Source organism: Coturnix japonica, chromosome 2, assembly GCF_001577835.2.
Source record: "Coturnix japonica isolate 7356 chromosome 2, Coturnix japonica 2.1, whole genome shotgun sequence".
NCBI lineage: Eukaryota > Metazoa > Chordata > Aves > Galliformes > Phasianidae > Coturnix > Coturnix japonica.
The window spans coordinates 125,755,966-125,769,153 of record NC_029517.1 but is presented as its reverse complement, the minus strand read 5'-3'; positions in this window follow the sequence as shown (position 1 = coordinate 125,769,153).

Below are 13,188 nucleotides of genomic sequence, written 5' to 3'. Positions count from 1 at the left end.
TGCAGCATATACTAAGAGCTCTTAGTAAATGCTGCAGAGCTAAGTGTGATGCTGCACTCACACTCCAGTGAGTCCTGAACACTCACTGTTCTACTCATGTGTGCACAGGGCATGAATGAAATCGACAGCTATACTCTGTGTATGAAGTTATTCAGAATACCAGTCTCTAGTGTACAGCTGCCAGTTCCAAGGGCTCACTGTCAGATAATTCATACCCAGCTCACAATACATCACACTGTGCCAAAAAATCAGAGTACTCCAAGCCTTCCTGCTGATGCATACTTGGCTTTCTGCTTGCTCACGTTACACAACACATCACTGAAACAAAGACAGAGCAAACTGACTAACGTGTTGAAGAAACTGGCAGAAGTACAAGTGTAGGTCAAAGTCACCTATCTCCCACCTTCTCCAGAAAGGAGGAGTGGAGTGTGGGAAAGAGCAAAACCATTCTTCTTCCTTTTCAAGGTTTTAATTCTTTTGCTGGAACACAGCCAGTAAAGAAGTTTGTGGCATTCAGTGTACAGCTTACAGGTGTGTGCATTTGCGTGAGCAAGTGGAACAGAGGGAAATGACTCTCTCAGCAGGGGTGACTAAAGAACATGACTCTTGTTTAATAGAACACATCCAACACTTCTGGTGCATGATTTCGTTATGCACACATCAAGTTACTGCCTTTTGTTGATCCAATGTTTAGCTCCACTGAACAACTTGCTTTTAAGCAGGCATTGTTGTTTTTGGTTGGCTTTCTATTCTTTAGGATAGCAGCCAGGGAAGTAGAAAATTCAGTCAAAACTAGCCTGGCCTTCTAGAATTCATATGAAGAAAACCAGTTCTGTTACATGTAGGCTGCCTAAATGTAACTCTCTATGATGAGTTTTATATTCAGGTATTTTTCAGTCTTGAAAATCTCCTTCCACCTCCCTTAAGATGGAAGCCATTATGATTTTTTACACAGGCCATAATGTTGTAGCTGTTATTTCACTACAAATTCTTGTTTTCTTCTGAACTACCTCTCTCTTTTGCAAAGTCTTACACTGTGATGAGATGGTTCTTGTTTTTAGTTACATTGGGATTGCTTTTATGGTCTCATTATATATACTGCAAAGGCAGAAGAGGGAAGAAGAATACAGGGATGTTATGAATTTAGCATTCTTATTTTGATGAGATCTATGTCCTTTCCAACCTCCTCTGTTCTTCTTGGGAGAGACCAGGAGCCAAGACATGCCTCTTTCATAGCAGAAAATGGTTATCTTATGAAGTTGCAGTCAATTTCAGCCATTTTTTGGCAGAACTGCCTCCCCTACTTCAACATAATACCAACCAGCCCATACAAGCCTTTCCATGCCCAGGTCTAGTAATAACAAATCCATGGGAATAGTAATCTCAAATTTAAATGTAGGATCTATTTCTAATATTTTTCTCCTGGAATCTGCATGTAGTCTATAAGGTAACACTCTCAGGGTGGAGAGTGGGAAATTGAGGTGAAGGGGAGAAATGATTTCTCCAAACATTGTGCAACAAAAGTATTTGCCTGGCAATTATGTGACAGGGCATCACCAAAATCACCGGAAGCTCTGCTACTGACTCCAGCAAGCAGTACTGTCCTTCTTCTAACATGTGGTTATCTTGCTTCATAGAGAGCATCCAAAAAAGCAGAACAGCAAAAATATATTTTTACCCAATGGACATATCCAAACCTCAGGAGATAAGAGTATACATAGGGAAGAGTCCTGGTCTTGTGAGCAAGACAGGAGTCTCTGACTCAGGAAATAGACTGAATTTTCTGTTCTTACATAAGCTTCTGATATGAACACGTGCTGTTGTCTTACATTCTGTTATTTTTGCTTCTCTATATAGGTAACAGAATTGTTGCACTCTTAGTATTGTTTCCCAAATAGAGCTGTCTTGAAACTCTCTGATGCTTTGCTTTTCAAATTCTTTACATTCCTGGGCCAGCAGTAGCCGGCTCATGTAGAAATTAGAATCCTTGATGGACTTTTTTGTAAATATTGCTCAATGATAAATAAAATATATATAATTTTAACTTTTTATGATCAATGTTTATAAACAGAGCTGATAGCAATAGGACTTTGTTTTATGATGTACTGGTTTAAATAAAAGTCACTACTACAGCTCTTCAGTTGCTGCACTCAGTTCACTTTTTAATAATTCAATTTCTGTCTTTGTGAAACTCTTGGAAGAACCTGACTTGTGAGTACTTCAGAAAATGTCACTCTCATTTGTTATCTGTGAAAGTCTGGATACTCTTTGCGCTTTCCACTTTCTTTGGGAGACAGAAATACTTTCTAATGAGCAGATCTTAGAGATCTCACACTTAGCAAAGCCAGAAAACTTCAAGCCTGAGAAATGGCATGAAAATGGTATGAACTGATACAAAAACAATGTAAATTATTGTAAATTGGTAATAGTACGTATGAAACTAGCAACCTAAATTTGAAGTGTTTCCAAGCCTTTTGTGTATCTCTATTCCCAGACATAATTTAAGACCAAGATCTCAGACCTTCCCTTGTTGATCTGTTTGTTGTTTATCTGTTTTTTCTCTGTAAACAAACCAGTTTTTACCATGTGATTTGGAGACCCCAATAACTAGGATCTCTGTACTCCCATGGACTTGATATCTATAAAGACAACTTGAGGACTCATCCTTCATCCACTGAGAGAGAGAGCAAAAGCTGTTCTGACCACATAAAGGTTAAGGATGGAGAGATTCCAGCCAGTAGGTGTAATACTATAAGGGAAATACTTTTGTTAGAAGAATCAGATCCAAGTATTTATCTTGCTATCAGCTTTGATGAATGAAGTACATTGAGCTTTCTACACAGTATTGTTTCCAATGGATGTGAAAGGTTACCTTTTTCAAGTTTCCTGCTCTCTTTTTTGTTATATATTAAACTTTCCTCTCTTTTATGTTGTTATTCATGCATGCCTTTACTGTGAGAGAAAGATGGGATAGTCCAGATACAAAGATACCATTCCTTTTATTCCTCATCATCTACTCGTCATCCCTCTCCAAGATTTGGAACATGATGACTCAAAGTTAAACCATTTTCAGAATGTTGCCTCCCATATCTATGGAACTTTTAGAGTACTTCACTCCAGAGTCCAGTGTTTTCTCTATTTCTCCACACTGGCTACATACATCTTGACTCAAATCTGGTCCACGTTTCTTGCTCCTCCTAATTTTAAAGATCACCTCTTTCTTTCTTTTCTTTTTTTTTTCTTTTTTTTTTTTTTTTTTTTTTTCCCCTCACAGGATCACAGAATCACACAGAATGACCCAGGTTGGAAGGGACCTCAAGGATCATGTAATTCCAACCCCCCTGCCTAGCAGGGCCACCAAACATACACCTAAATTCCCACATTCCCACCTACCACAATTCTAATAGGTATCAATAGCCTCAATTGAACTCATTTTTGATGAATTTGAGCCTGACTAAAATCCTTTTGGAGATAATGGAAATATGTCTATAGTATTTAGCAGACCGTGTGGATCAGACACATTGGAACTGACTGAAACTTTCAAGGAAGGGGAGTTTCTTTTCCATTCTTCCTTTCCTCTATTCCTTCCTTCCTCCTCCCTCCCTCCCTCCCTCCCTCCCTTCCCTTCCATCCATCCATCCATCCATCCATCCATCCATCCATCCATCCATCCATCCATCCATCAATCCATCTCTTTAATGGCCTATTTTATTTAAATAAACATTTGATGTTTTGAATGCTCATCTGTAATAGATGAGAATAAACTTTAAATTTCTATTCTGACCTATAGTCAGTAAGGCCTTGAGCCTGTATTTTTCACATAATGGGTAGCTTACACTTCTGAAATGCTGTGGGTGATCTACTGTTTTCCTATGTGTAAAAATAAATAAATAAATAAATAAATTATTTCTCCTCCATTTCAGGACATAGCAGAAAAACTTACAAAAGCATACATATTTGCATGGCCTAAGCAAAATCTTTTGCCCATAGCTGTGATCTTTCTTTGGTGCCAAAGTTTCGTAGTATAAGGCACAAGTGACAGCACTGGTGACAAACCAGTAGATACTATTTAAGAATGAATTTCTTCTTCATTGTCAGAGAGCAAAGACACCAAAAGATTCTTCTGCAAGTCCAATTGTAATTATTTCCAATTATGACATGATTTTTCAGAGTCAAGAGAAAATTTGCATTTGCCCTCCACCAGTTTTAACTACATGTGCAGGTGCATCTCTGCAATATAATCAACTTAGCAGTTTCAATAACACCCTGTATCCAAGCATTCAAACAAGCACTGAAATGCAGATGCCAGGCAGTGACAACCCTTCTCAGCCTTCCTGAGAATACTGTACTCAGTTCTGGACTCCCCAGTGGAGGGCTACAAAGATGATAAAGGGCCTGGAGCATCTCCCCTGTGAGGAATGGCTGGGTGACCTGGGTCTGTTCAAAATTGAGAAAAGATGACTTAGAGGTGATCTTTTTAATGTTTACAAATATCTTAAGTGTGAGAGTCAAAGGGACATGGCCAACCTCTTCCCAGCAGTCTGTGGGGACTGGACAAGGGGAAATGGCCATAAACTGGAGCATAGAAAGTTCTGCACCAATATGTGAAAGAACTACTTCACAGTGAGGGTGATGGAGCACTAAAACAGGCTGCCCAGGGAGGTTGTGGATTCTCCTTGTCTGGAGATATTCAAGACCCACCTGGACACCTACCTATGCAGTAGGTACTTGATGATCTCTGGAAGTCCCTTCCTACCCCTTCAATTCTGTGATTCCGTGATTCCTATGGTTCATATCTGGCACCACATCACTGCTCTTTGCCATTACAGTAGGGAAAATTTCTGTCATGATAGAACAAATATATGTAACCTCTCCAAATGTCACAAACAACAAACATTAACATTTTTTTTCTTGAGCAATGTCAGACTCATCGTTCTTCAACACAATGAATCTGACATTAAGAAGTAAGTTTTAAATCCCAAATGATATTCCATCTGCTCTTTTACAAAGATCACTTACTGCAGGTGAGTGGGCAGATAAAATGTATTGTAGGTGGTAATCATGTTTGATTTTTCCTTTTGCTGAGGAAACCGTGCCAGGAGATTTAATTTTAGCATTTCATACTTTCTTGAGCTTATAATTCATTTGAAAGAACTGTGATAGATACACATATGCTAGAATATTAGCTAGGAATTTCCATCTGATTCTCCAGTATATACCTTCTTTTTCCACAGTAACATACATGAATTGGATGTTGCCTTCTCTGTCTCAGTTGATACTTGATATTGGTTTAGTTTCAGCCTTACTGAACTTTTGGCTTCTTTCGTTCTTGTTCTTTGGATATTGTAGAGTACTACAAAGGAGGGGCATTGGCATTTTACCTTACTAAGAACCACCCCACCTCCCCCCCCCCCCCCCCCCCCCCCCAGGCACATGCTATGTTCAATACAAATTGCTTTCTGCAGGTAGACAAGGGTTACCAAGGAGGGGGGAGGGGATAGGTATCTATTCATACTCATCAAAGCCAGAATTAAAGGTGGGGAGAAGTCCACCACAATTCCCATGTCTTCCAACTAAGTCTTGTAAGAATTAAGGCTTAGGACAAGAGTTGTTTCTCCCTCCAAAAGGGATATGTCTCAGTGATGACACCTACTGTACACCTGCAGATTTGCTGAAATTTGGGTGAAAATATTATTTCTCAGCAGTGTGCACAGCCCAGGGTGTAACTGGGTCACAGGGGGGAGGGAGACTTGTGGGTCATGATCCATAGCAGCACTGTCCAAGGAGGACCTGAACAAACCTGTCCCACCAGCAATTGATGGAGAGAGGAAAGTAGGAAGAAGAGGATGAAGTCTGCCCTACTGCTCTTCCTGGGGCAACCCAGCCTTGAACTATACACCCAGAGTTGCAAACTGGTTCTGCATACCAGTTCTACCAGTGACACAGTTCTTAGCATCATCGAAGCAGATGAGCTATGCTGGTTTACACTCAAGGTCACATCTCCAGAATAAATCTCTGAAGCATGAGAGGCTGTTTATCTCTTATTTATCTTATGCATCAGGTGAGTGGTGGCCTCAGCATCGGAGCAAACACCGATTGCTGCTGTTGTCATGTAGCTTCCCACAGACAAATCTGAGAAAATAAATCCTATTTCATGTGAACTGGGAAGGCATAGAGAGAATATTTGCCTCCTTGAACCCTGGTTCCTTTGGGACACTGTGCAATTTAGCTTTCTGCATGCGTATAAGCAGCCTTTAAATAAAATCCTCATGGGCTGGAGCACCCCTGGGTTAATTTATAGCGAATAGGGAGAAATTGATTATAGCAATCAACTTAAAATAATACCGCTCCAACAGAGATGTCGTGCTGTGTACTTATCTCCTCACCCCAAACCACATCACATGCATTTCGATGTGTGTCGGAAGTAAGAATAGTTTTAAACGGCAACATTTACATAGGTTGGTACATCTAAGGTCTTTAGACATGATTCTCATGATAGTTGTATTGGTAAAACACAACAGTATCTGAACAACAACGATGGGATTGGTGTGGTGCTAAAGGGAGGAGAATTAGGCCATTAGATCTTGATCACTCACATTATGTAAAAGTTTATATTTGCTTCTTAGTGACAGGAAACTGAATGTGTAGATACTTCTGAGGTTCAGGAAGTAGAAAGCTCAGAAGTAGCATCAGAAAATATACACAGGAAGGAGGACTGCAGTGGGTTCAAAGTCTGTTGGTAGAAAACAGAACTTCTTTTATTTTTTTACCACTGTTTTTACTAAATGAGTTGTTGGGGGAGGAGCATGGGACACAGTGGGGGAAGGGACACCATCCTCCTTAAGTCTCTTGTTTTTCATAATTTAAAACAAGGGGATCTCATTGTCATGCTGACTGATTTTCCAGTGCCGTAGACGTCAATCTCTGTCAAGACTCATCATTTTGTCCCTGCTATCTGGGGATTCGGAGAAAATCGTTACTGGAAAAAAGTATTAATGCAAGAAACAGAAAAGCCAACCTGCGGACTTTTTATGTAGCATTTACAGATTCTTAAAATCATTAGTCACTGATTAAGAAAATGGCCTATTTTTCCATGAGAAGAAAACACTACAGAAAAGAAGAAACAATGTACTGTGGTTGAATAGATACTAATTCATTAAGTCGGTATTTTCAGACGTTTCCTTCATGCTACTCTAAAAACTGTTCTTTAGAGTGTTGTTGTTTAGGAATACTATAAACTCCAAAAAAAATTTTCATGACATGCTGCTGGATATTTACAGATACTTGAGAGGTCTAGAAACAGCAAGAAGGCTTAAAAAGAACAGCTTAAAAAAACATGAGCATTGTATATCTGGGTAAAAACTTCTCTAGTCTGAGCAGATTAAATTGGGTGGGATTTTCCTCTGTTAAGTCTGACTTTCAGACATTGTACTGCATAATAAATGCTTATGCAGTACCTACAGCAATGTGTTCTGATCTTGCTATGAACACTTAACCATCGGTGTGATAAAATAATATAGATTTTCTTTAAAGTCCTACAATAGAATTTAGTAGATAAGTTTATCTCTGCTGTGGAGCTTAATGAGCAAACTTGTAAAATGCGGTGACGTTGCAGTTCTCTAATACAGTCCCTTAGAATTTATGTCATTTTTAACTGTCAACTTTTTTATTTCTTGTTTTAACTATTAATTTAACTGTAGCTAAATTCTAGTGAAATTCCCTATATGGCAGATTATTTGACATTTCAGCACTAACATAAAAAGATTTGCAGGGAAATTCACTGAAGTACAGGATCAGTTTCAGTGCAGTTCAGCCAACAAAACTATGAGTTTCAAAACTACCACTGAGTTAAGTGCAGCCAATAGTTTACCCTGTTTTGATATCTGAGTGCTTAATTTCTTTGAATATGAAACCCTAGAGAAGCTTTGTAAATGTGACCCCATGCAAATCAAAATCTAAGAATGTTTTCATTACATTCTGTGAACTGAAACTGCTGAGTTTCACATCTCTCTAGATTTTCAGCTACTAAGCCAGGGGAATTTTCATGTTCAGGTAATTAAGAAAACTCAATATTTTAAACTTTAGAATTGATTTTTTTATTGCTATGTGTTCTATTCTGAACCAGTTTTCAAACCCTCAAACTTGGATTAATTTGACACTGATTTTAGAAAAAGAATAAGTGAGTGGGGGAGGGGTGGTTCTTAGAATGGAAATGTCCCAAAACACTTGTGTAGCATTACCTCAATGTTTTGAGAAACCCTTCTGTAGTGTCTTGTCTTCAGTGGGCATTTCATTTGACTGAGACTCGTAGAATCATAGAATGGTTTTGGTTGGAAGGGACCTTTAAGGTCACGTAGTTCTACCCCCCTGCTATAGGCAGGGACACCTCCCTCTAGACCAAGTTGCTCAAAGCCCCATCCAGCCTGGCCTTGAATGCTTCCAGGGAGGGGGCATCTGCAGCCTCACTGTGAACACAACATGTTCCAGTGTCTCGCCACCCTCACAGCAAAGAATTTCTTCCCAATATCTAGGCTAAATATACACTCTTACAATTTAAATCCATTGCCCCTTGTCCTGTCACTACGTGCCTTTATAAAAGTCCCTTCCCAGCTTTCCTGTAGTCTGTATCTTTTAATGTCACACCGAGGAGTGTTCGCATCAGTCATTTTAGGCATTTAATTATGTTATTTGATATATTAATTCTGTTATTTTTGAGGAGCACAGAGTATGCATACAGTTTGAGTATACCTTTTTAAATTACCCAGATTATGGCAAGGCTCCTGGGGCCTCATCTGCTGTCCACAACTCACAAGCCCATTTCCCATCAAATTGCTATTTTCACTGGAATCCTTAGCCACTGGGCATGACCATTAAGATGTCACTAAGGGCAAGACAAATTTCTGTTTGCCATCTGAGTAGTTTTGATAGAAACTTGGAAATTCTGGTGCAGTCTAGGAATTCTAGTGTGTTAGTATTTATTTTTCTTCTAAATAAGGGTAAAAACAGAACAACAGATGTAGGAAAATTGTCCCTTAAGTACCACTTGAAACATTTATAAACCCTTAAAACTTTTGTTGGAGGGAACCCTGAACACTATCTGTCCAACTTGCTGCTTGAAGAACTGACACCAGCACCAATGCAGGTCAGGTGAGTCTTTGCAGATAGAAGAACCATTTGGTCAGGGATGATTAAGAAATACAGTTTGAGTTTGTTGTACTTCAGTTTTCTTTTCCTGGGTAGACTTTACCTTTACCTGAAACTTTCTCAACAATGGAAAGATTCAGCCCAGCAAGAATGAGCATTATAAGTGGGGAATTTTAAACTGTTGATTCCACATGCAGCAGAACAAACCTGTCCCTTATAGATTTTATTCTTCATAGTCTATTTTGTTTCCTAATAGTCTTTTTCTGCAAAATTCTATACAACATTGACTAGACTTAAAGGACAGCAATACTAAATGACAGTGCCTCTTCAATATTAAAATCTTTAGAAACACCAGTCCTAAAACAAGACCTAAGGAACAAGTGGTGTTCCCAGGGGTTGGTGCTGGGTCTGGTCTTGTTCAACATCTTCATCGATGACCTGGATGAAGGGATAAAGTTCACCCTTAGCAAGTCTGCTGATGATACAAAGCTGGGAGGAGTGGCTGACACATCAGAAGGCTGTGCTGAAATTCAGTGAGTCTTGGACAGCCTGGAGAGTTGGGCAGAGAGGAAGCTGATGACAAGAACAAGTGTAGGTTCCTCTATCTGGGGAGAAATAACAACATGCATCAGTACAATTTAGGAGCTGTCCTGTTGAAGAGGAGCTATGCAGAGAAGGATCTGGGTGTTCCATTAGACAACAGGTTGGCTGTGAACCAGCAGTGTGCCCTTGTAGCCGAGAAGGCAAGTGGTATCCAGGAGTGCATTAAAAAGAGCATGGCCAGCAGTTTGAGGGAGGTGGTCCTCCCCATCTCCTCTAGCCCTGGTGAGGCCGCATCTGGAGTACCGTGTCCCATTCTGGGCTCCTGAGCTCAACAAAGGCAGGGAACTTCTAGAGATAGATCAGCAGAAGGTTATAAAGAGGATGAGGGGCCTGGAGCACCTCTTGAATAAGGAAAGGCTGAGAGACCTGGGGCTGTTCAGCCTGAAGAAGAGAAGCCTGGAAGGGGGACCTCGTAACTGTTGATAAGTATATAAAGTATGAAATTCAAATCAACGGAGGTGGACTCTTTTCAGTGGTGTGAAGCAATAGAAGAAAGGACAATGGGCAGAAACTGGAACATAGGAAGTTCCAGACTAATGAAAGAAATAACTTCTTTATAGTGCAAATGACAGAGCACAGACTGCCCAGAGAGGTTGTGGAGTCTCTTTCTCTGGAGATATTGAAGATCTGGATGCCCACCTGTGTGAGCGGCTGTAGAGAACCTGCTTTAGCAAGGAGCTGGACTCTCTAGAGGTCCCTTCCAACCTCTACAATTCCATGATTCTGTGATTCTGCAGACAACAAATGGGAGTGGGAGCAATGCAGGAAAATCAGTTGAAGTAACAGATTGAAAGACAGCAAACAGTTGAGGAGAAGGAAGTTCTAATTCCTATCCATCTACTTTTATCTGACTGCCAAAACTGTTAGCTATTCTGATAGATAGTTAAGATGGGAAACTTCCTCAGACGAAAGCTCTTCTGAAGCAAGCAGGATCTTGTTGAGCCCAATAGCACAAGTTCACCTTCCTTTCTACACATACCTGCTGCCTTGACTGTGGTGTCCCACAGTTTCCCATGAGAAGTGTTTCAGATCCTTGTCTTATAATCTGAGAAGTGAAACCCCCATCACCTGACCCACATACTTTTTGTGAGATCTGTTGTTCACGTTGAGAAATAAGGGCAAGAGGAGCATATGATGACATTCTGTTGTGGTATGTGAGCACTAAAACAATACTCACTATTCTTTGCTTCCCTTCCTCAGTCTTCCCTTTCATGACATATTAGTCATCAAATCATGACTGAGAAAAATTTCCATGTAGTGGTATTTCAAACATCTAGTACCAAGGGAAATGCGAAAATATATCCAGTTAATATCACTTTCAAACACACACTGCAACTTGTCAAATACCTCTCTACCTCTTTCTCTTTAGTTTTGGCCAAGGTACAAACAAGTGAGCACAAGACTGCCAGCAAAAGTACTGACACAATTGTCACATTTCATAGATGAATAATGTAGAAAATAATTGTTTGATTACATAAATTAATTACTAGTTATAGATCTTTGAAATCAGACACTAATATATTCTTGTAATTAAGTAATTAAGTAATTAAGGATGATGTCCATGATGAAATGTTTATCTTTCAGATAAAGGGTTGCAAAGAGTAGCAAAGCAATAGCACTGGAAGAACTTCTGTGCAGTTTTCCATTGGTGTGATTGGCTGAGAGATATAAGAGCAGTCAGAAAAGAGACTGATGGAGAGCACTGCCTCTCTGCATTCAGCTAACACTTCTACCCATGCTGCAAAGCACTGATGTGCTACGCTAGAAGCTGTTGCTTCTCACTGTGACGTTGAACTGAAAGTTGCCTTGCCTCTTTAGTAGCATCACCACACAGCTGAGTTTGCAAAAGCATCCATGATGTTTCAGTAAGGATAGTTCAGGCTGCAGCCCTGACTTCTAGAGGAAAAATCAAGGAGCAGAGAGCAACAATCACCCAAGGAGACCCACAGGAAGCCTAAGCCTATAGATATTTCATGTTCCTTTACTTAGGTCACTTATTAAGTACCCAGTATGGTTATTTGGCATCTGAGAGAGAAAGCTGAATACTGCTTGCCCTAGAGGGATGTAATGGAGATAAGATTCAGAACAGTGAGGACTGTGTAATTGCTTAAGTATCTAGAAAACACCTTTGGAAGTAGGAATGTCATACTGAAACTTGTATCTTGATCCAGATTCTCAGTCAGCTTCCTCTCTTTCTACCTTCCCTAATAACCAGTTTTACTCCAAGTACAACACATTCAACACATTCCTTCCAGTGCAAGTCAGATGCAGTGCACTGTGAATAAAGCATGACTTCAGCCTTGTGCGATTTATGTTTCTCTACTCACAGGCTGACTTTGAGTCTTGTACTACTTGGGTGAAGAATGCACTACTCACACACAGCTGTCTGATGGACTTGTGCATGGCAGCCATCTTTTTCCTCTGCCACAAAAGCACACAAGGGGGAAATCCACTTAGAATTACAGTGAACTGGAGGTCTGAAATACATGCTCATTTCCAGAAAATATACTCTAGATGGAAATATCTTGAAGAGATGGAGCATCATTTCTTCACCTGTGAGAATGAACAGGAGCAAACAATGTTGGAAGCAGCAAATGTAATGTCAGATAGAAACTAGGTTCACCTTGTTGAAGTTTTTACATGCAATATTCTTCTTTTACTGAAAGATACACTGAAAGCATTAGATGCTTATAGCTTTAATACATTTGTCTACACCATCTGGTTTCAGCATGCCTTAAATGCAGCATGTGGTAGGGATGAAAATGCTATTAGATATAAGATCTTGGAAGACTAATTTTTGTGTGAGAGAAACTGCAAGAGCTGAATGTCAGTGGAGCAGAAGCTGTAGGAGCAGTACCACAGGTAACTACCCTGTCTTTAGCCTTGCCAATACATCCATAGAATGACTGTAGAGCAGCTTAATTTAACTTTTTTGCTAGTCAAGCTTCTCGGAAGCTTTTAAAACTATTGACACCATTGTAGCTTTCTTGAGCAGTAAATTACTTTGAGGCTCAGCATGTGAATGAGTATGTTCTGATCTTCATGTGCAGTCCATTACCCTGTTGACAAGTGACTTTTACTCCCCCAGAACCCGTCTCCTACTCAGCACAGTATGGCTCCATATTGGACCAGGCCACTGGTCTGTGTATTGTCACACCCAACAGAGGTATGGGGACTCTCACAGGTTTTTCAGCACATGTATGAGCATGTTGAGTATTTCAGATAATTTCTAATTAAAAATTGGTGCCTGTGGGTATCACTAGGAATTTGGAGGACAAATCCTAGCTGCGTTTGTGTCGATTTGCATAACAATGCTTACAAGAGCCTTGGGCTGTAATTTTGCTTTTCAAACTCTGCGTTCCCCATTCCTTCCACAATTACATGGAAACCTATTTTCCTCTCTGTTTCTTTGTGGTCCTGCCACCCTGTGAAGTGATTACA